A 22,458-nucleotide genomic window follows, 5' to 3' on the forward strand; every position below is an offset into this window, starting at 1 on the left:
ACATCAGGGAGTCCCACAGCGACATCCCGAAGGACGCCATGTGGACCATGGGTAATAGGTAAGGAAATCTATTAGTAGTATTTATTCAGATTTAACACTGGAAAGCTATATTTACACTGCTGGCCAAAAGTATTGGCACCCCTGCAATTCTGTCAGATAATGCTCAATTTCTCCTAGAAAAAGACTGCAATTACAAAAGCTTGGTAGTAGTATTTTCATTAATTTTGCTTGCAATGAAAAAACACAAAAGGAGAATGTAAAAGAATTAAATCATTCTCATTTTACACAAAACTCCAAAAATGTGCCGGACAAAAGTATTGGCACCCTCAGTCTAATACTTGGTAGCACAACCTTTAGACAAAATAACTGCGAACAGCCGCTTCCGGTATCCATCAGTGAGAGTCTTACACCGCTCTGCTGGAATTTTAGACCATTCTTCTTTGGCCAGCTGCTCCAGGTCTCTGAGATTTGAAGAATGCCTTCTCCAAACTGCCATTTTCAGATCTCTCCACAGGTGTTGTATGGGATTCAGGTCTGGACTCATTGCTAGAAGTCTCCAGTGCTTTCTCTCAAACCATTTTCTAGTGCTTTTTGAAGTGTCTTTTGGGTCATTGTACTGCTGGAAGACTCATGACTTCTGAGGGAGACCCAGCTTTCTCACACTGGGCCTTACATATGCTGCAAAATATGTTGGTAGTCTTCAGACTTCATATTGCCATGCACACGGTCAAGCAGTCCAGTGCCAGAGCTGGCAAAGCAACCCCAAAACATCCGGGAACATCTGCCATGTTTGACTGTGGGGACCGTGTTCTTTTCTTTGAAGGCCTCATTTTTCTCCCTGAAACTCTATGTTGATGCCTTTCTCTAAAAAAAAACTACTTTTGTCCCATCTGACCAGAGAACATTCTTCCAGGGTCAGAAGTGTGGTCTTCCTTGGTATCCTACCATATCTTCCAGGGTCAGAAGTGTGGTCTTCCTTGGTATCCTACCATAGAGTCCCTTTTGATTCAGACGCCGGTGGATAGTACGGGTTGACACTGTTGTACCCTCGGACTGCAGGAGCTTGAACTTGTTTGGATGTTGGTCGAGGTTCTTTATCCACCATCCGCACAATTTTTTTGTTGAAATCTCTTGTCAATGTTTCTTTTCCATCCACATCTAGGGAGTTTCGCCACAGTGCCATGGGCTTTACGCTTGTTGATAACACTGCGCACGGTAGACACAGGAACATTCAGGTCTTTGGAGATGGACTTGTAGCCTTGAGATCGCCCATGCTTCCTCAAATTTTGCTTTTCAAGTCTTCAGACAGTTCTTTGGTCTTCTTTCTTTTCTCCATCCTCAATGTGGTACACACAAGGACACAGGAAAGAGGTTTAGTCAACTTTAATCCATTTTAACTGGCTGTAAGTGTGATTTAGTTATTGCCGCCAACTGTTATGTGCCACAGGTAAGTAACAGGTACTGTTAACTACACAAATTAGAGAATCATCACATGATTTTTCAAAGGGTGCCAATACTTTTGCCCAGCCCGTTTTTGGAGTTTTGTGTAAAATGATTTTTTTTTTTAAAGAAAATTCCATTCCATTTTGTGTTTTTTGATTGCATGCAAACTAAATGAAGATATTACTACTTATTTGCAATGCAGTGATATTTTCTAAAATTCAATTCAAGCTTAAACTGAAGATGATTGTCCTTTGGTGTCTACAAATAGGTAAGACATGCTTACATTGTAACTACAGAGTCCGATCACGTCATTTTCACAGTATCGGAATCGGCAAAAAAATATTGGACATGCCTTTTTTAATATATATATATATGTATATATATATATTTTTTTATTAAACCGTTTTCTAATTGTATTTAACGTTACAGACAAAATGTCTTACACTCATCCAGAGTCTTTAGTTTTGGCTTAAAGTGTGGCTGTCAAATTTATCGCATTAATGGCGGTAATAACAATAAAATATTTGACGCAATTAACGCATGCGCTGCACTACCCACTCACGCATTGTCTTGTTCAATCTATAATGGCACCGAATTACGTTTATATAGAACTAAAAGGCAACGTTTAATGAGTAGAGAAAATTTTGGCAGCCTTTGAAGCCATTTTTAATTGGCTAAAGCCTTAAAATCCCTCCTTCAACGATCAGAAATGTCGTGGGAAGCAATGTGGGGAAGAAAGGTAGTAGTTGATCTTTTTCTTAACACCCTATTTTATGTCCCAACGCTGAGAAGATATATCAATTGGTACCATTACGCACAGTCATGGTTGCACTTCCCATCATGCATTTGGGCAGAAGTTAAATGGCTGAATTATCATTTACTGAAAGCTCATAAAAATCCACTAGATGACAATATTTAGTCACAATATACAAAGTCACATTTGTCCTTTAAGAATTACAAGTCTTTCTATCCGTGGATCTCTCTCACAGAAAGAATGTTAATAATGTAAATGCCATCTTGAGGATTTATTGTCATAATAAACAAATACAGTACTTACAGTGCCTTGCAAAAGTATTCGGCCCCCTTGAATCTTGCAACCTTTCGCCACATTTCAGGCTTCAAACATAAAGATATGAAATTTAATTTTTTTGTCAAGAATCAACAACAAGTGGGACACAATCGTGAAGTGGAACAACGTTTATTTTTTAACAAATAAAAAACTGAAAAGTGGGGCGTGCAATATTATTCGGCCCCTTTACTTTCAGTGCAGCAAACTCACTCCAGAAGTTCAGTGAGGATCTGTGAATGATCCAATGTTGTCCTAAATGACCGATGATGATAAATAGAATCCACCTGTGTGTAATCAAGTCTCCGTATAAATGCACCTGCTCTGTGATAGTCTCAGGGTTCTGTTTAAAGTGCAGAGAGCATTATGAAAACCAAGGAACACACCAGGCAGGTCCGAGATACTGTTGTGGAGAAGCTTAAAGCCGGATTTGGATACAAAAAGATTTCCCAAGCTTTAAACATCTCAAGGAGCACTGTGCAAGCCATCATATTGAAATGGAAGGAGCATCAGACCACTGCAAATCTACCAAGACCCGGCCGTCCTTCCAAACTTTCTTCTCAAACAAGGAGAAAACTGATCAGAGATGCAGCCAAGAGGCCCATGATCACTCTGGATGAACTGCAGAGATCTACAGCTGAGGTGGGAGAGAGTGTCCATAGGACAACAATCAGTTGTACACTGCACAAATCTGGCCTTTATGGAAGAGTGGCAAGAAGAAAGCCATTTCTCAAAGATATTCATAAAAAGTCTCGTTTAAAGTTTGCCTCAAGCCACCTGGGAGACACACCAAACATGTGGAAGAAGGTGCTCTGGTCAGATGAAACCAAAATTGAACTTTTTGGCCACAATGCAAAACGATATGTTTGGTGTAAAAGCAACACAGCTCATCACCCTGAACACACCATCCCCACTGTCAAACATGGTGGTGGTAGCATCATGGTTTAGGCTTGCTTTTCTTCAGCAGGGACAGGGAAGATGGTTAAAATTGACGGGAAGATGGATGCAGCCAAATACAGGAACATTCTGGAAGAAAACCTGTTGGTATCTGCACAAGACCTGAGACTGGGACGGAGATTTATCTTCCAACAGGACAATGATCCAAAACATAAAGCCAAATCTACAATGGAATGGTTCAAAAATAAATGTATCCAGGTGTTAGAATGGCCAAGTCAAAGTCCAGACCTGAATCCAATCGAGAATCTGTGGAAAGAGCTGAAGACTGCTGTTCACAAACACTCTCCATCCAACCTCACTGAGCTCGAGCTGTTTTGCAAGGAAGAATGGGCAAGAATGTCAGTCTCTCGATGTGCAAAACTGATAGAAACATACCCCAAGCGACTTGCAGCTGTAATTGGAGCAAAAGGTGGCGCTACAAAGTATTAACGCAAGGGGGCCGAATAATATTGCACGCCCCACTTTTCAGTTTTTTATTTGTTAAAAAAGTTTAAATTATCCAATAAATTTTGTTCCACTTCACGATTGTGTCCCACTTGTTGTTGATTCTTGACAAAAAATTACAATTTTATATCTTTGTTTGAAGCCTGAAATGTGGCGAAAGGTTGCAAGGTTCAAGGGGGCCGAATACTTTTGCAAGGCACTGTATGTACTGTATGTTGAATGTATATATTCGTCCGAGTTTTATTCATTTTTTTCTTTTATATATGTATGTATATGATCGGGAAAAAATATCAGGAATGATTGGAATTGAATCGGGAGCACAAAAAAAAGCAATCGGATCGGGAAATATCGGGATCGGCAGATACTCAAACTAAAACGATCGGATCGGGAGCAAAAAAACATGATCGGAATAACCCTAATTGTAACCACATTATTGTTACTGTTGGATATTTGTGTGCAATTTATTTTAGTGTTGTGAAAAGGGAGTGTTAAACTGAGACTTATTGGACCTTTTAGTTCAAATGTGTTAGCGTGTCATTGCGCCATCTAGCTGCACAAATTTGCGTTCTAATACACAGGCGCTTTTTTTTTCAATACAAAAACTCCAACACGCACTGTAGGTGAAATAGAACGCTGTCTTTGTAGTAGCCTAGTAGTAGTACGTAAACTATCCAGCATGTGTGTGTGCTGCTATTGTGCACGCCTTGTCTGGAGATAATGTGGAAGTATGATAAATTTGAACTGAAACGACTGTTTTTGGATGGAAAACACTAAAAAAAGATCCTCAGCACCCCTTGCTGTGAGTGACTTCCAGCATCCCTGGTTAATATAGTGAATTTGATGTTTTAATGTAATAAACTATATGCCAAGTTAGATTTTTAAAATGTAATTTCAGGTTTTAACATGATAAATTTCACATTTGATAATCAATAATAGTTCAAATAGGGTATTTAAAAAAAAGCTGACCTCAGTTAAGCTGAATAATGCAATGGCCCTAAAGGAACACAACAACTGGCAGAATTCCTAAGCGATGATGCCAATAATGCATGAACGCCGTTTGCTACAACCAAAGGAATTAGAAGGCTTTCGTCGGCGCACAACCTGCGTGGAACTTTTCCGGGTTGCCTTTCTTTTCCACGCCACCGAAGCAGCTTGTTTCCATCAAACAACATCAATTAAACAGGAGTTGCGACGGCGTCACATTTTGCCTGAACTAGTTCACTCGCGCTTACACAAGCGGGAAAAAGGAAAGGGGGGAAAAAAGGGAGGGCGCGGGCAGGGATGGCGATGCTGATGAGGGAAGCGAAAAGTCATGCGAGAGTAACGAGGGACGACGGGGAAGCTGAGAAGGAGGCGAGTGAATCAACTCGCCGCACATGGCGTGTCTTCTCCCGCGCTTTGTTTGGGGTTTCGTCGCCATTTTACCTCGACGTCGTCAAAACACTCGGGAAAGACGGAACAAGTCTCTCCTTTAGCAATGTACTTAACTCCTCATACATGAAATTTATCACGGTCGGGTCATAGGGTATGTGTTGTGGTAGTTAGTAAAAGACGGAAATCGATATTAAAAACATCTATTGACGGGAATAGCCGTCAAAACTATTTTAACTGGGAAGTTTTGATTCACTAGTAACTTGTAGTTGTACTACTAGAGCGTGTAGTGCTGTGCGATATCAATACATTATTTATTCATTAAATTACGCACCATACTTCCTCAAATACCAAATATGCATGAAAACAAAAACTGGACTCACAAGAATAAAGGGTTAAAGACAGACAGAAAATGGCATATGATAAAACAACAAGATGCTTGGAACCTCTCTTTGTGAATGACAATGTTAGGATCGAAGGACCAGATTGTTGGGACAGAAAAGCTACTGTACACAGTGAAATCAATCCAAGATATTTCATTGTTGAGACAAAGGATGGACACAGATAAGGAAGAAGTTGGAGGAGTCTGTTAAATGCTCATACGGCTACAGAGAGTTATTCTAAGGATGCTGGAGCTGGTGGCTTTTGGATTGGCACCCCTGCAATTCTGTCGGATAATGCTCAATTTCTCCCAGAAAATGATTGCAATTACAAGTGCTTTGGTAGTAATGTCTTCATTTATTTTGCTTGCAACGACAAACACAAAAGAGAATGAATTTTTTTAAAAATCATTATCATTTTACGCAAAACTCCAAAAACGGGCTGGACTAAAATATGGGCACCCTCGGCCTAATACTTGGTAGCCCAACCTTTAGACAAAATAATTGCGTACAACCGCTTCCGGTATCCATCAATGAGTTTCTTACAATGCTCTGCTGGAATTTTAGACCATTCTTCTTTGGCCAACTGCTCCAGGTCTTTGAGATTTGAAGGGTGCCTTCTCCAAACTGCCATTTTATGATCTCTCCTCAGGTCTAGACTCATTGCTGGCCACTTTAGAAGTCTCCAGTGCTTTCTCTCAAACCATTTTCTAGTCCTTTTTGAAGAGTGTTTCGGGTCATTGTCCTGCTGGAAGACCCATGACCTCTGAGGGAGACCCAGCTTTCTCACACTGGGCCCTACATTATGCTGCAAAATTTGTTGGTAGTCTTCAAACTTCGTGATGCCATGCACACGGTCAAGCAGTCCAGTGCCAGAGACAGCAAAGCAACCCCAAAACATCAGGGAAACTCCGCTTTGTTTGACTGTGGGGACCGTGTTCTTATCTTTGAAGCCTTGGGTTTTTTTCCTGTAAACTGTATGTTGATGCCTTTTCCCAAAAAGCTCTTTTGTCTCATCTGACCAGAGAACATTTTACAAAAACGTTTTTGGCTTTCTCAGGTAAGTTTTGGCAAACTCCAGCCTGGCTTTTTTATATCTCTGGGTCAGAAGTAGGGTTTTCCTGGGTATCCCACCATAAAGTCCCTTTTCATTCAGACACCGACAGAATGTACAAGTTGACGCTGTTGTACCCTTGGACTGCAGGACAGCTTGAACTTGTTTGGATGTTAGTCGAGGTTTTTTATCCACCATCCTCACAATCGTTTGTTGAAATCTCTCATCAATTTTTCTTTTCTGTCCACATCTAAGGAGGTTAGCCACAGTGCCATGGGCTTTACGCTTATTAATGACACTGTGCACGGTAGACACAGGAACATTCAGGTCTTTGAAGATGGACTTGTAGCCTTGAGATTGCCCATGCTTCCTCACAATTTTGCTTCTCACGTCCTCAGACAGTTCTTTGGTCTTCTTTGTTTTCTTCATGCTCAATGTGGTACACACAAGGACACATGACAGAATTTGAGTCAACTTTAATCCATTTTAACTGGCTGCAAGTGTGATTTCGTTATCGCCACGCACCTATTATGTGCCATAGGTAAGTAACAGGTGCTGTTAATTACACAAATTAGAGAAGCATCACATGATTTTTCAAAGGGTGCCAATACTTTTGTCCGGCCCATTTTTTGAGTTTTGCGTAAAATGATTTTTTTCCCCCGATTCTCTTATGTGTTTTTTCATTGCAAGCAAAATAATTGAAAATATTCCTACCAAAGCATTTGTAATTGCAATCATTTTCTGGGAGAAATTGAGCATTATCTGACAGAATTGCAGGGTTGCCTATACTTTTGGCCAGCCCTGTATACGGTGAAAAATTATACATCAATTATGACACTTTTATCTTGGAATTGACATTAAACTAACCAATGCCTCAAGTAATGCTGCAACCTAAAACTATCCAGTGTAAGTAGAAGCAACACAATATAGCGTGCATATTTGTGCTCAAATGTAAAGACATGTAATTATTAGAGATGGTCCGATCAAGTCATTTTCAAAGTATCGGAATCGGCAAAAAAAATATCGGACATGCCTTTTTTTAATATATATATATATATATATTTTTTTTTTTTAATTATTAAATTGTTTTCTAATTGTATTTAACGTTACAGACATAATATGTTCCACTCATCCAGAGTCTTTAGTTTAGGCTTAAGGTAGGGTTATCAAATTTATCCCGTTAACGGCGGTTTTATTTTCAAATTTAAATTTATCACGTTAAAATATTTAACGCAATTAACGCATGCGTTGCACGACCCACTCACGCATTGTCGCGTTCAATCCGTAATGGCGCCGTTTTACCTATATATAGAGCTAAAAGGCAGCGTAAAATGAGTAGAGTGAATTTTGGCAGCCTTTGGAGCCTTTTTTTAATTGGCTAAAGCCTTACAATCCCTCTCCCTACAATTAGCAATATTGTGGGAAGCAATGTGGGGAAGAAAGGTAGTAATTGATCTTTTTCTTAACACCCTATGTTATTTCCCAACGCAGAGAATATATATCAATTGGTACCACGACGCACAGTCATGGTTGCACTTCCCATCATGCATTTGGGCAGAAGTTAAATGGCTACAGTATCATTTACCGAAAGCTCAACAAATACACTAGATGGCAATATTTAGTCACAATATACAAAGTCACATTTATCCTTTAAGAATTACAAGTCTTTCTATCCGTGGATCCCTCTCACAGAAAGAATGTTAATAATGTAAATGCCATCTTGAGGATTTATTGTCATAATAAACAAATACAGTACTTATGTACTGTATGTTGAATGTATATATTCGTCCGAGTTTTATTCATTTTTTTTCTTAATGCTTTGCCAAAATGTATATGATCGGGAAAAATTATCGGGAATGATTGGAATTAAATCGGGAGCAAAAAAAAAAAAAAGCAATCGGATCGGGAAATATCGGGACCGGCAGATACTCAAACTAAAACGATCGGGATCGGATCGGGAGCAAAAAAATATGATCGGAACAACCCTAGTAATTATCTACTAATACTAAAGAATAGTGGTTTGGACTTTTTAAAACAGCTCTATATTAAAGTTAGCATAAAATTTCATTAAGTTGTTGACCTCCCAGTCAAAATAGATTGGACGTTTTGCACCGTCAATGGCAGTAAAAGAAGAGCATTCATTCTTCCCGGTAGATGAATTGTACATCTATCAATAAGTTGATAATACATGAATATTGATATTGGAACAAATGCAGCTTGACCAACTATTAAGTGGAATTCGGGACATCTATAGGCCGGTTGGCGGTACTACTATGTGATAGGAATTCCGTCAAATTGGGCGTCATATGCTGGCCGAAATGTGCATTAAAGGAAACGGTCTATTTATGGCGATAATGACAGGTAAAATGTTGCCAGCGAGAGCTTTTCATTACGGGCAGCCACTCCCAAGCTTGACATATGGCGGCCCCACCCGCGCAAAAGCCGCTTTCGCTCATTTCAACTCACTGGCTGCCATTGACGGTGATAGACGTCCGATTAATGCTGGCAGCGATCAAACAATCCGCATGAATCTGACGTCTAACGCCGTCAATGGCACTGAAACGCGAACATGAACACTCAGTTCCTCCCTCGTGTTTCCACATCTGTTTTGCTCGCTTCCAAATATAACCCATCAGATGCGCGGCAGGGCGAGGTTGGCACTCGGGGATAAAAAAAGGAGACTAATTGTACGTTAAAAAGCAGCCGACTTAAGAAAAATACACACAGGCGCACGTCCTCTATGTGTGTGTGTGAAAATGCTCCTGCGCAATAGATTCACTGCAGTATCATGAAAAGCTCCAAAATTGAAGTGTCTCATGTGACACCCAAATCCCACCAAAAGCACTTATTGCAAGTAATCCCTCCCAAAAATAGAGTGCTGGTCTTTGGAATTTTCATTCTAAGAAGTAGACGATTCGTTAATTACTTGTCGCATTACTATTATTTTTGTTGTTGGAGCCATATTGTTTATTTGTGATATTATATATTTGGCAAGGTTGTGTTTATAGTTTTATTTTTAATTATTGTTAACTTATTGGTATGGTTGTATTTGGTTATTTGGAATGAATTTGTGTTGTTAATGGTATGGGAGCCTTAATTTATGCGGTGATTAGCCTACACATAGATAGCAAGTGTATTTAAATGGACGCGCTTGGACACAGACGGAGTGATGGTACAGGTTTTTTTCTGACTGCTTATGACTTTTAGAATATTTATGACACTAAACTTAAATGAGAAATTATGTTCTAATTTAAATTCATTATCATCCTTTGCTGTATCAATTACTGTAAAGTGCGTCTAAACCACTGTTTTGTTTGATTTTATTCATTCACAAACAATGAACGTACTGTAAGTAACCTGGTGTTAAGATATGACTGCTATGGAGTAGGTTGATAGATAAGTACTTCCTTTGAACATGTAAACTGCAGTATGACATCTGTTAACGAGAAACTGCAACTTCTGGGGAGATTGCGACAGGAGCTTTGGTGTGATAGTGATTTGATGTGTCTGTGATTTTGGGGCATTTCGAGGTCACTTCGTGTTTATATCAGGTGACTCCTGGATCATTTTGGGACATTTCGAGGTCACTTCGTGTTGATATTTTGGTGTACATGGCCGGCAATCAACGTCCTCGACTTACATGTGCATAAATGGAATCCAAGCACATCGGCATCAATACAATGGACATACATGGCCGTCAATGGCACGGACGGACATGGCTGTCAATGGCATGAACGTACATGGTCGTTAATAGCAAAGACGTCCAGGTCTTCGAATGGCAAGGAGGTCTAGGTCTGTCAATGGCACGGACGTACACTGGTGTCAAAGGCATGGGCGTACATGGCTGCCAATGGAATCCAAGTACATCGGTATTAACAGAAATGACATACATGGCTGTCATTGGCAAGGACGTCCAGATCTGTTAATGTCATGGACGTAAATGGCTGTCAATGGCACAGATGTACATTGATGTCAATGGCATGGGCGTACATGGATGTCAATGGAATACAACTACTGTACATTAGCATCAAGAGAATCGACATACATGGCCGTCAATGGCATGGGCGTACATGGATGTCAATGGAATACAAGTACTGTACATTAGCATCAAGAGAATTGACATACATGGCCGTCAATGGCATGGACATACATGGCCATCAATGGCAAAGACGTCGAGGTCTGCCATTGGCTTGGACGCCCAGGTCTGTCAACGGCACGGACGTACATTGGTGTCAATATCATGGGCGTACATCGCTGTCAATGCAATCCAAGTACATTGGCATCAACAGAATTGATGTACATGGCATCAATGGCAAAGACGTCCAGGTCTGCCAATGGCACGAAGGTACATTGGTGTCAATGGCATAGGTGTACATGGCTGTCAATGGAATTAAAGTACATTGGCATCAACAGACTTGGCATAGATGGCCGTCAATGGCGTAGATGGACATGAAAGGCAATGGCAAGGATGTTCAGGTCTGCCATTGGCACGAACGTACATTGGTGTCAATGGCATGGACGTACTTGGCCATCAATGGCAAAGTTGTCTAGGTCTGCCAAAGGCAAGAACGTCCATTGGTGTCAAATTGGCATGGGTGTACATGGCTGACAATGGAATCAATTACATTGGCATTAACAGAATCGACATACATGGCCGTCAATGGCAAGGACATCCAGGTCTGTTAATAGCATGGCCGTACATGGCTGTCAATGGCACAGACGTACATTGGTGTCAATGGCATGGGCGTACATGGGTGTCAACGGAATCCAAGTAGATTGGCATCAACAGAATCGACATACATGGCCGTCAATGGCATGGACGCACATGTCCATCAATGGCAAGGATGTCCAGGTCTGTCAATGGAATGCACGTATACTGTACATAGCCGTCAATGGCACAGACGTACATTGTTGTCAATGGCATGGGCGTACATATGTGTCAATAGAATCCAAGTACATTGGCATCAACAGAATCGACATACATGGCCGTCAATGGCAAGGACTTCCATGGTCTGTTAATGGCATGGACGTACATGGCCATCAATGGCACAGACGTACATTGGTGTCAATGTCATGGGCGTACATGGATCTCAATGGAATCCAAGTACATTGGCTTCAACAGAATCCACATACAGTACATGGACGTCAATTTCATGGACATACAGTGCCTTGCAAAAGTATTCGGCCCCCTTGAACCTTGCAACCTTTCGCCACATTTCAGGCTTCAAACATAAAGATATAAAATTTTAATTTTTTGTCAAGAATCAACAACAAGTGGGACACAATTGTGAAGTGGAACAAAATTTATTGGATAATTTAAACTTTTTTAACAAATAAAAAACTGAAAAGTGGGGCGTGCAATATTATTCGGCCCCTTTGCGTTAATACTTTGTAGGGCCACCTTTTGCTCCAATTACAGCTGCAAGTCGCTTGGGGTATGTTTCTATCAGTTTTGCACATCGAGAGACTGACATTCTTGCCCATTCTTCCTTGCAAAACAGCTCGAGCTCAGTGAGGTTGGATGGAGAGTGTTTGTGAACAGCAGTCTTCAGCTCTTTCCACAGATTCTCGATTGGATTCAGGTCTGGACTTTGACTTGGCCATTCTAACACCTGGATACGTTTATTTTTGAACCATTCCATTGTAGATTTGGCTTTATGTTTAGGATCATTGTCCTGTTGGAAGATAAATCTCCGTCCCAGTCTCAGGTCTTGTGCAGATACCAACAGGTTTTCTTCCAGAATGTTCCTGTATTTGGCTGCATCCATCTTCCCGTCAATTTTAACCATCTTCCCTGTCCCTGCTGAAGAAAAGCAGGCCCAAACCATGATGCTGCCACCACCATGTTTGACAGTGGGGATGGTGTGTTCAGGGTGATGAGCTGTGTTGCTTTTACGCCAAACATATCGTTTTGCATTGTGGCCAAAAAGTTCAATTTTGGTTTCATCTGACCAGAGCACCTTCTTCCACATGTTTGGTGTGTCTCCCAGGTGGCTTGTGGCAAACTTTAAACGAGACTTTTTATGGATATCTTTGAGGAATGGCTTTCTTCTTGCCACTCTTCCATAAAGGCCAGATTTGTGCAGTGTACGACTGATTGTTGTCCTATGGACAGACTCTCCCACCTTAGCTGTAGATCTCTGCAGTTTATCCAGAGTGATCGTGGGCCTCTTGGCTGCATATCTGATCAGTTTTCTTCTTGTTTGAGAAGAAAGTTTGGAAGGACGGCCGGGTCTTGGTAGATCTGCAGTGGTCTGATGCTCCTTCCGTTTCAATATGATGGCTTGCACAGTGCTCCTTGAGATGTTTAAAGCTTTGGAAATCTTTTTGTATCCAAATCCGGCTTTAAACTTCTCCACAACAGTATCTCGGACCTGCCTGGTGTGTTCCTTGGTTTTCATAATGCTCTCTGCACTTTAAACAGAACCCTGAGACTATCACAGAGCAGGTGCATTTATACGGAGACTTGATTACACACAGGTGGATTCTATTTACCATCATCGGTCATTTAGGACAACACTGGATCATTCAGAGATCCTCACTGAACTTCTGGAGTGAGTTTGCTGCACTGAAAGTAAAGGGGCCGAATAATATTGCACGCCCCACTTTTCAGTTTTTTATTTGTTAAAAAAGTTTAAATTATCCAATAAATGCTGTTCCACTTCATGATTGTTTCCCATTTGTTGTTGATTCTTGACAAAAAAATTACATTTCATATCTTTATGTTTGAAGCCTGAAATGTGGCGAAAGGTTGCAAGATTCAAGGGGGGCGAATACTTTTGCAAGGCACTGTATATGGCCATTAATGGCAAAGACGTCCAGGTCTGTCAATGGCACAGACGTACATTGGTGTCAATAGCATGGGCGTACATGGCTGTCAATGGAATCCAAGTACTTTGGCATCAACATAATCGACATACATGGCCGTCAATGGCATGGACGTACATGCCCATCAATGGCAAAGCGTACATTGGTGTCCATGCCATGGACGTACATGGCTGTCAATTGAATCCAAGTACATTGGTATCAATACCATCAATCTACATGGCTGTCTGTTAATAATGTTTTTGGATTTAAAATCGGTTTTTGATATCTTGTAATGTGTTTACACGTTCAAGAAATAAAATCCAAATCAGATTTTTGAGCACTATAGGCTCTTTGCTGATTCCCCCGCCTCTTTGGGGGTGCTCTTTGGATATCTTTTTTGAGGGTGTATTTCAAGTTGAACATGGAACGTTCCACCACCGCGGCAGCAAGGTTCTTCATCTGCGACGTAAAGAGGGGGGAAGGGCAGCTGACGGCTTCATGTTGGGGGAGGAAAGGAAAAAAGAACACAGTGGGTGGCACAGTATCATTATCCACTCAAAGTATTCTTTGACCTTTAATACAAAAAAAAAAAAAAAGAGTTGAATCTGTTTCTTGTACTCCTCAAAAAATCTTATCTGCTAATTAATGCCGTCTAATCCACTTTGATCTCCCAGTCATAATGGATTGGACGTCTATCCCCGTCAATGGCAGCCAATGACTTAACAAAAGGATCGCGTCAATCAGCACCCAATTAATAGATGGAATAATCTGTCATTTCTGATTCATTCACTTTTTTGATGTTTTAAAGCGCGAGCGAGGGAAAGAGAGAGAGAGAGAGCGAGAGAAGCAACGCGCATGCTCGGCCGCCGATGAAGAGGAGGAGGAGAGGAAGAGCGCAGCAGCGCATTGAGCCGCTGATCTGGCCGCGGAAGGGAGGGATGAGAGAGAACACGCGTGGAGGATGAGCCACTGACCCACTCGGACGCTGTCTTAACGGTGAGTGCAAGAAAACAACGCGTCGCTGGATTTATGCACGCGTGTGTAAATCTACCACTAAACGTGCGTGCGTGTGATTTGAGTAGTGTTCGTACTGAGGTGAGGTGGGGTCTGCGGATGGCGACGTGGGGGTGTCCGTGCACCCCCAATTTGACATCGAATCTAGTGGGAAATTGAAATCTACTATGGTTGAGTCGTTTAAGTAGCAGCTATAGTCAATAGTCTTTTTATTTTTTTAGACATGGGGAATTATCCGTTTACACGCGCGTGCAGAGTTGTAAATCAATAGACACATTGCCAGTGGTGGCCAATTGGGGACACGCCAAATTTTGGGATGGCACAGCGAGTAGAAAAACTATTAAAAAGACAATTATATTTTAATGAGTCGCAAATACCTGAGACATAAAATTTACATTTAGTGCATTTGTCTAAGAAATCTATGAAAAATTATTTTGACATTAATCCTATGTGCAGGGGCACTCTAAGTCACTCGCAGCAAGGGGTGCTGAGGTTTTTTTTATTTTTCCTATCCAAAACGGCTATTTCAGTCCAAATTTGTCATGCTCGCGTCTTTTCTCCATGCATGCAAAGTGTGCACAATGGCAGTGTACACCAATGCTGGATGGTTTACGTACTACTACTAGGCTACTACAAAGACAGCGTTCTATTTCACCTGCAATGTAAGTTGGAGTTTTTGTATAGGAAATAAAATCGTACGTGTATTATAGTGTAAATCCCCACAGCTAGATGGCGCAATGACACATGAATTTTTAGGAATGTGATGTATCATATAAATACAAATTTTGGAAAAGTTATAGTAGAAATTTTTTAGTTTGTTTTTTACGAGGGATCATGAAATCCTGTAAAGGATTTTATTATCCTTTTAGTACTCTTTTCGCTAAATTTTACCAAAAAAAAAACCCAAATTCCCAGAAGCTTAGCAATGGTTATATCAGTGGTTCTTAAACTGGGTTTGGTCGCACCACACTAAGTCTAAGGGGTTCGGTGAGGGTAAAGAAACGCAGCGCCCTATTATCGTACGTTGAGTAAATCTAGGCAAAGTGGCTTTTTAGACCAGGTTTTGGACCGGTTTGTTCCCAATTTACAGGGTTGATCTCATGGGAGGAGGAACTAGTTTGCTCAGTGGAAGGTTGACTCGCACTTGGTATGAGGGAATACAATAGACCATTGGGCAGTGTGGTCTCAAATTTTGACCTGTTTATAAAACTTGCTGTCAAAATGAGAAGAATTTTGAACGAGAATTTGCTAAATTAGCTTGCTAGCTTGATATTGAAAAAAAAAAAGCTTTATTTTCTAATTCCGAAGGGTTCGGTGAAACTTAAGTGGTTCGGTACCTTTAGCAAAGTTAAGAGCCACAGGGCTAGATGTTCAAAAATCATAAAATAAGCATAATCGGGTTTTTAAACATACCGTAATTTTTGAACTATAAGGCGCACCTGACTATAAGCCGCCACCCACCAAATTTGACAAGAAAACAACATTCGTTCATAGACAATCCACAATGGACTATAAACCGTAGCTTTCCTCACTGTATTATGGGATATTTAAACAAAACAATATTAACTGGTAATACTTTAGCGGCATCATACGGCTGTCATATGGCCAAATGAACCACCGTGAAGCTTCAAACCAATTGGCAGCGAAGCTTCATTGTTTCAAGAAGCTTCATTTGGCCATTGCTGCTCCCTTGGGGGAGACAGTCAACCTCTGCTGCCACCTGCTGTCAACACTTTTGTTGTCCAACATGCCTCCTAGCATGCTTTGCAGCGCTACAGATGCCAATACCAATCAAAATCCAAGTTCTGTGCAAATTATTTCTTCAATTACTGTTTCAGTTGTTCATTAATTGCTAGTTCTAGTTTTTGGATATACCTTATTTGACAGTGGCATCATAAGACTGTCAATAGACAATCATAATTACGACATGACACTGTCATGTGCATTAGTGACATAATTTGCCAGATGGCACATAACGACATCGGTCATAAGTATTCAGTTATGCCCGTGATAGTGTCATGTTGTAATTATGACGGTCTTATGACGCCGCTGTTAAATAAAGTTTTATCTATTAACCCAAATAAATCAACAAATAACCCACAGTGGACTATGAAATGAAGGAAAAAAGTAGCGGCTTATAGTCCGAAAATTACGGTATATACATGGCCTTGCATAACCGGGTTACTGCCAAAAAGCTGATCTTAAAAGGTTTAACGTGTATCAATTTTTTACTATCCCATAAATTTTTGGACTATAAGTCGCACCAGAAGAAGAAAAAGAACATGAATCTCACTAAGCATTTTGGTCAATTTTGCTAGAGCAGTCAAATACTGTAATACAGCAATGACCTTGTTTGCCACTAGAGGGAGCTTGCCAGCACCCTGAAATAATCCAATCAAGCAAAAATGAATGTCAAGCGTTGAGACATGACGACTTTTCCAAGCGGGATAAATAATTCAAGGCGAGACATGTCACCCGCTGAATAATTCACCAACGCAAGCTGTTGCATAATTTTTACCTTCCAATCCATTTCAACAGGGAGGAATGACTGAACATTTTGAAGTTCCAGTGCCATTGACGGAGATAGACGTCCGATCCGCGTCTATCTCCGTCAAAGGCAGTTAATTTTCTGAACTCTGATGTCAATTATTCAGTTGAGGCGGTTAATCCGACGTTGTCAAAATTGCTTGCCGGCAATCTGAGTGAGAACGTCCACGACTAATCTGCGAGGGAGTCCGACAAGAACGGGGGAAGGCGCTGGCTCGCGACTCGGTCTCTATTCTGGTGCGCGTTAAGCTCTTTATGTGCATGGTCACTTCCTCCTCCTTGGGATCTCGCGCGGGGCGTCCCTTGGTAATCCTGCGCTCTTAGTGGGAAAGGGATGTTTAAAGATTTCCAGATTTCTTTCCCTAAAATGCTTTCGTCCCTGCCATATGCGCACAGTCGTGTAGCGACGTTAGCTTGAACAGAGGAGCAGATGGAGCACTTGTTGCCGGAGTGCCTGCTGACTTCCAAGCGGCCTCTTTGACACCCTGTCATTTGTCCTCCCCGCCCAGCTCTCGTGGTTTGCTCTCTGGCACGGGCGCCTCTGCCACGAGAGCAGCTTCGCTTGCGGTAGAACCAAAATAGAGAAGTGAAGCCGCTAACATTCGTTAGTTGTGAAATCAAAGAGCAAGCGCTGAGGGCGAAAAAGGAGGTCAATTTCCGATGGCTGGGTGAAGTTTGCTGGAGTTGCAAGAAGCGGAATCATTAATAGAGACGGTTTATTTACAAAAGAATACTCACGGATGACTCCTACAATATACAGTCGGGCAAATAAGTATATATAATTTTTTTTTTTTTAATTCTGTCCTGTTCAGCTGCTTGACACTGAGAATGGACAGGAAGGGGTTTGTGTGGGAACAAAAGAAAAGAGGGAGAGAAAGAAAAAGCACAAACAACAAGAAATACAGTGTGGCAAATAAGTATTTAGTCAACCACCAATTGTGCAAGTTCTACTTGAAAAGATTAGAGAGGCCTGTAATTGTCAACATGGGTAAACCTCAACCATGAGAGACAGAATGTGGAAAAAAACCTGAAAATCACATTGTTTGATTTTTAAAGAATTTATTTCCAAATTAGAGTGGAAAATAAGTATTTGGTCACCTGCAAATAAGCGAGATTTCTGGCTGTCAAAGAGGTCTAACTTCTTCTAACGAGGTCTAACGAGGCTCCACTCGTTACCTGTATTAATTTCACCTGTTTGAATTCATTATCGGTATAAAAGACACCTGTCCACATCCTTAGTCAGTCACACTCCAAACTCCACTATGGTATCCTTCGACAGCTCTTTGGTCTTGGCCAGAGACGAAATGGTAGACCTGCACCAGGCTGGGAAGACTGAATCTAAAATAGGTAAAACTTTGGGTGTAAAGAAAGCAACTGTGGGAGCAATTATTAGAAAAAGGAAGACATACAAGACCACTGATAATCTCCCTCGATCTGGCACTTCATGCAAGATCTCACCCCGTGGCGTCAAAATGATAACAAGAACAGTGAGCAAAAATCCTAGAACCACACGGGGGACCTAGTGAATGACCTACAGAAAGCTGGGACCTCAGTAACAAAGGCTACTATCAGGAACACAATACGCCGCCAGGGACTCAAATCCTGCACTGCCAGACGTGTCCCCCCTGCCGAAGCCAGTACACGTCCAGGCCCGTCTGCAGTTCGCTAGAGAGCATTTGGATAATCCAGAAGACGACTGGGAGAATCTGTTATGGTCAGATGAAACCAAAATATAACGTTTTGGTAGAAACACAGGTTCTCGTGTTTGGAGGAGAAAGATTACTCAATTGCATCCGAAGAACACCATACCCACTGTGAAGCATGGGGTTGGAAAATGCAAAGGGACCAGGACGACTGATCTGTGTAAAGCAGGGGTGGGCAAACCGGTCCTCAAGGGCCGCAGTGGGTCCTGGTCTTTGTTCCAACTGACCCAGCACAGATAGTATAACCAATGAGGTTTCAGCAGAAATGAGAAGCACCTGACTGCAATCAACTGATTGCACTTCTAAAACAGCTGATTGGTGAAAATATGTCATCTTAATGGGTTGCAACAAAAACCCGCACCCACTGCGGCCCTTTGTGGAATAGTTTGCCAACCCCTGGTGTAAAGGAAAGAATGAATGCGGCCATGTATCGTGAGATTTTGAGTGAAAATCTCCTTCCATCAGCAAGGGCATTGAAAATGAGACGTGGCTAGGTCTTTCCGCATGACAATGATCCCAAACATACAGCCAGGGCAACAAAGGAGTGGCTTCGTAAGAAGCATTTCAAGGTCCTGGAGTGGCCTAGCCATTCTCCAGATCTCAAACCCATAAAAAAATATGTGGAGGGAGTTGAAAGTCCGTGTTGCCCAACGACAGCCCCAAAACATCACTGCTCTAGAGGAGATCTGCATGGAGGAATGGGCCAAAATACCAGCAACAGTGTGTGGAAAAACTTGTGAAGAGTTACAGAAAAAGTTTGGCCTCCGTTATTGCCAACAAAGGCTATATAACAAAGTATTGAGATGAACTTTTGGTATTGACCAAATACTTATTTTCCACCATGATTTGAAAATAAATTCTTTAAAAATCAAACCGTGATTTTCTGTTTTTTTTCCCACATTCCGTCCCCTGATGGTTGAAGTTTACCCATGTTGACAATTACAGGCCACTCTAATCTTTTCAAGTAGGAGAACTTGCACAATTAGTGGTTGACTAAATACTTATTTGCCCCACTATACGTCTCTTACAGGAAGTGGGCATGTGGTTGTTTTTGGATGCGTTTTTTCAACTGTGAGGTCTGTTTTCAAGTCACATCCCACCCGCATTCCTGTGTCCCCCCCGAGAGTAACCATGGTATGATTCTCGCCTGCGGTGGTCTTTCTGTTCTCCGCCAGTTTGCGGGTAATCTGTCAGCGCAGCACCAAACCTGCGTTACGTAATCTGGTCATAATCCACGGGTAGCACGCACCGCACGCGTATGATTGCGAGGATCATCGGCGATCGACCGATCGGAAGGGAAACAATCACGCATGAAAACGAGGCGGCGACGGATAATTAATCCTCGTAATCCCCGGTTTGTGTCTCTGCTAGTGAATAACTGCCTTCCCGTTAAGAGCACTTCCTTCGTGTCTCACTGAGAGACGCACACTTTGCCCAGTTATTTGGTTGCTTCACAAAAAGTCAGTCTTTAACTAGGCCACCACCTCAAATGTACCTCGGTAACACGGCTTTCCGGTGAATAAAGTTGTATTTCGTAACATTTCGAAACAGGACGATGCGCCTTTCTCGCGTCAAGTCCGGTTAGCGTTCCCGTTGCCGCTCGGCTAAGTCGGTTCTTCAATTTAGTGAAGTTCGCCCCCGCTCGCCTCCCGTCTTTCCGCTTTGTGCTTCGCTTGTGTCAATTCTTTGATTTTCTTGGCCTGTTTTTTCCTTTTGCGCTGTTCACTGAGCAGGGATGCGCTAGCGTCAAAAGCCAAACGCTGTCCATATGCGTGCGCGCCCGTTGCTTCCTATCAGTTTTGCACTACGAGGCTCCTCCGGGGTGTGCGCCGCGCTGCCGTTATCTCTCAGTGTCACATACGTGCACCCGAGAATGCGTGAATAAACAAAAGCAAATACACATCTTGAAGCGCACAAACGCTGAGCAACGGCCAATCGGAGAGCTTCTATTGTTCTGTGCAATCTGGCGATTGCGGCTTCTCCATCTGCGCAAATCGCTCAGGGTGGAGATTATGGGCACGGCGCGTTGCGTAACGCCATACGTGTTCTACGCATTATGGGATTGCATACATTACGCTCCGGCCGGACGGGGGATTAGGATTGCAGCGCCCGGGCCAGTTAGAGGGATGAGCGCACACCTGGACACAGCTGCACGCAAGCCGCACTCGCGCTCCACGTGGTTTGGATAACGGACACAACGTACTGTAAACTGGGAATCTTGTTTTTCCTGAAATTTAAGTCCACTTTTGCTTTCACGGTGATCAACATTTTTGCTAATTTTCTGACATTTTTCATAATGAATAAAATTTTAAAGAAATGTAGATGGTGAAAGCATTTTGAGGCAATTACAGGACTTGATTAGCTGAAGCTGTGAGTCTCCAGACCTCATTTGAGGGTCTAGGTTTTGTATCTGACGCACAAAATCAATATTTGGGCGGGTTTTGGTCTGGTCTCTGTCTTATCTTGGGTTTAGAAAAGGTTTTTTTTTTTTTTTACTCTTGGTCTGGTCTTGGTCTTGTCTTGGTCTCAGGCAATGGATTTTATGTGGGTTGGTTTTGGTCGGGTCTGTATCTTGTGTTGATCTAAGGAAATGGATTTTTATAGTCTTGATCTGGTGTTGGTTTTCTCTTGGTCTCAGAAAGTATAGTTTCATAGTCTTGATCTCGAAACAGGTAATATGTGGGTTGGTTTTCGTTTGGTCTTAATCTAGTGTTGGTCTGGAGAAATGTTTTTTTAGCGTCTTGATCTGGTCTTGGTGTAGTCAAGGTCTTGTGAGATTGATTTTTTTGTTGTTGTTTTGGTCAAGCCTCGGTCTTGTCTTGTTCTGGGGGAATGGATTTTTAAACTCCTGGTCCGATAGTCTTGGTCTCAGGAAAAGAATTTTTTGTGGGTTGGTTTTGGTCTGGTTTCAGTCTTGTGTTGGTCTGGGGGAAATGGTTTTTATTGTCTTGATCTGGTGTTGGTTTTACCTTGGTCTCGGAAAGTGTTTCGTTCTTGTGTTAGTCTGGGGAAACTTGTCTTATAGTCTTTGTATGGTCTTGGTTTTGTCATGGTTTTTGAGATTGAATTGTTGTTGTTGTTGTTGTTTTGGTCAAGTCTCGGTCTCGTCTTGTTTCGGAGGAATGGATTTTTAAACTTTTTGTCTTGTCTTTTCTTGGTCTCAGAAAATAGATTTTTTGTGGGTTGGGTTTGGTCTGGTTTCGGACTTGTGTTGGTCTGGGGAAATTTGTGGGGGGATTTTTATAGTCTTGATCTGGTGTTGGTTTTCTCTGGGTCTCAGAAAGTGTAGTTTCGTAGTCTTGGTCCGGGAAATGGATTTTATGTCGGTTGGTTTTGGTCTGGTCTCAATCTTGTGTTGTTCTGGAGAGGTGTATTTTTATAGTCTTGATCTGGTCTTGGTCTAGTCAAGGTCTTGATTTTTGTTGTTGTTGTTTTGGTCAAGCCTCAGTCTTGTTCTGGGGGAATGGATTTTTAAACTTGCTCTGGTCTATATTGTCTTGGTCGTTTTTTTTCTGGTTTCAGTCTTGTTTTGGTCTGGGGGAATTGATTTTTATAGTCTTGATCTGCTGTTGGTTATACCATAGTCTTGGAAGTGTCTCGTTCTTGTGTTGGTCTTGGGAAATTTATCTTATAGTCTTGGTCTGGTCTTGGTTTTGTCATGGTCTTGTGAGA

At 41.8% G+C, this 22,458-nt stretch overlaps 1 protein-coding gene across 2 annotated transcripts in view; it reads left to right on the plus strand.

Annotated features, from left to right (window-relative positions):
* Window positions 1-22,458, plus strand: part of LOC130929231 (sodium/calcium exchanger 1-like) — a 65,634-nt gene that overhangs the window by 5,045 nt on the left and 38,131 nt on the right. For both annotated transcript variants that reach the window (XM_057856278.1, XM_057856279.1), the window contains exons 2-3: window positions 8-58; window positions 14,331-14,518. The gene's annotated coding sequence lies outside the window, so the exon portion shown is untranslated. The remainder of the gene's footprint in view (window positions 1-7; window positions 59-14,330; window positions 14,519-22,458) is intronic.

Source organism: Corythoichthys intestinalis, chromosome 13, assembly GCF_030265065.1.
Source record: "Corythoichthys intestinalis isolate RoL2023-P3 chromosome 13, ASM3026506v1, whole genome shotgun sequence".
Classification (NCBI taxonomy): Eukaryota; Metazoa; Chordata; class Actinopteri; order Syngnathiformes; family Syngnathidae; genus Corythoichthys; species Corythoichthys intestinalis.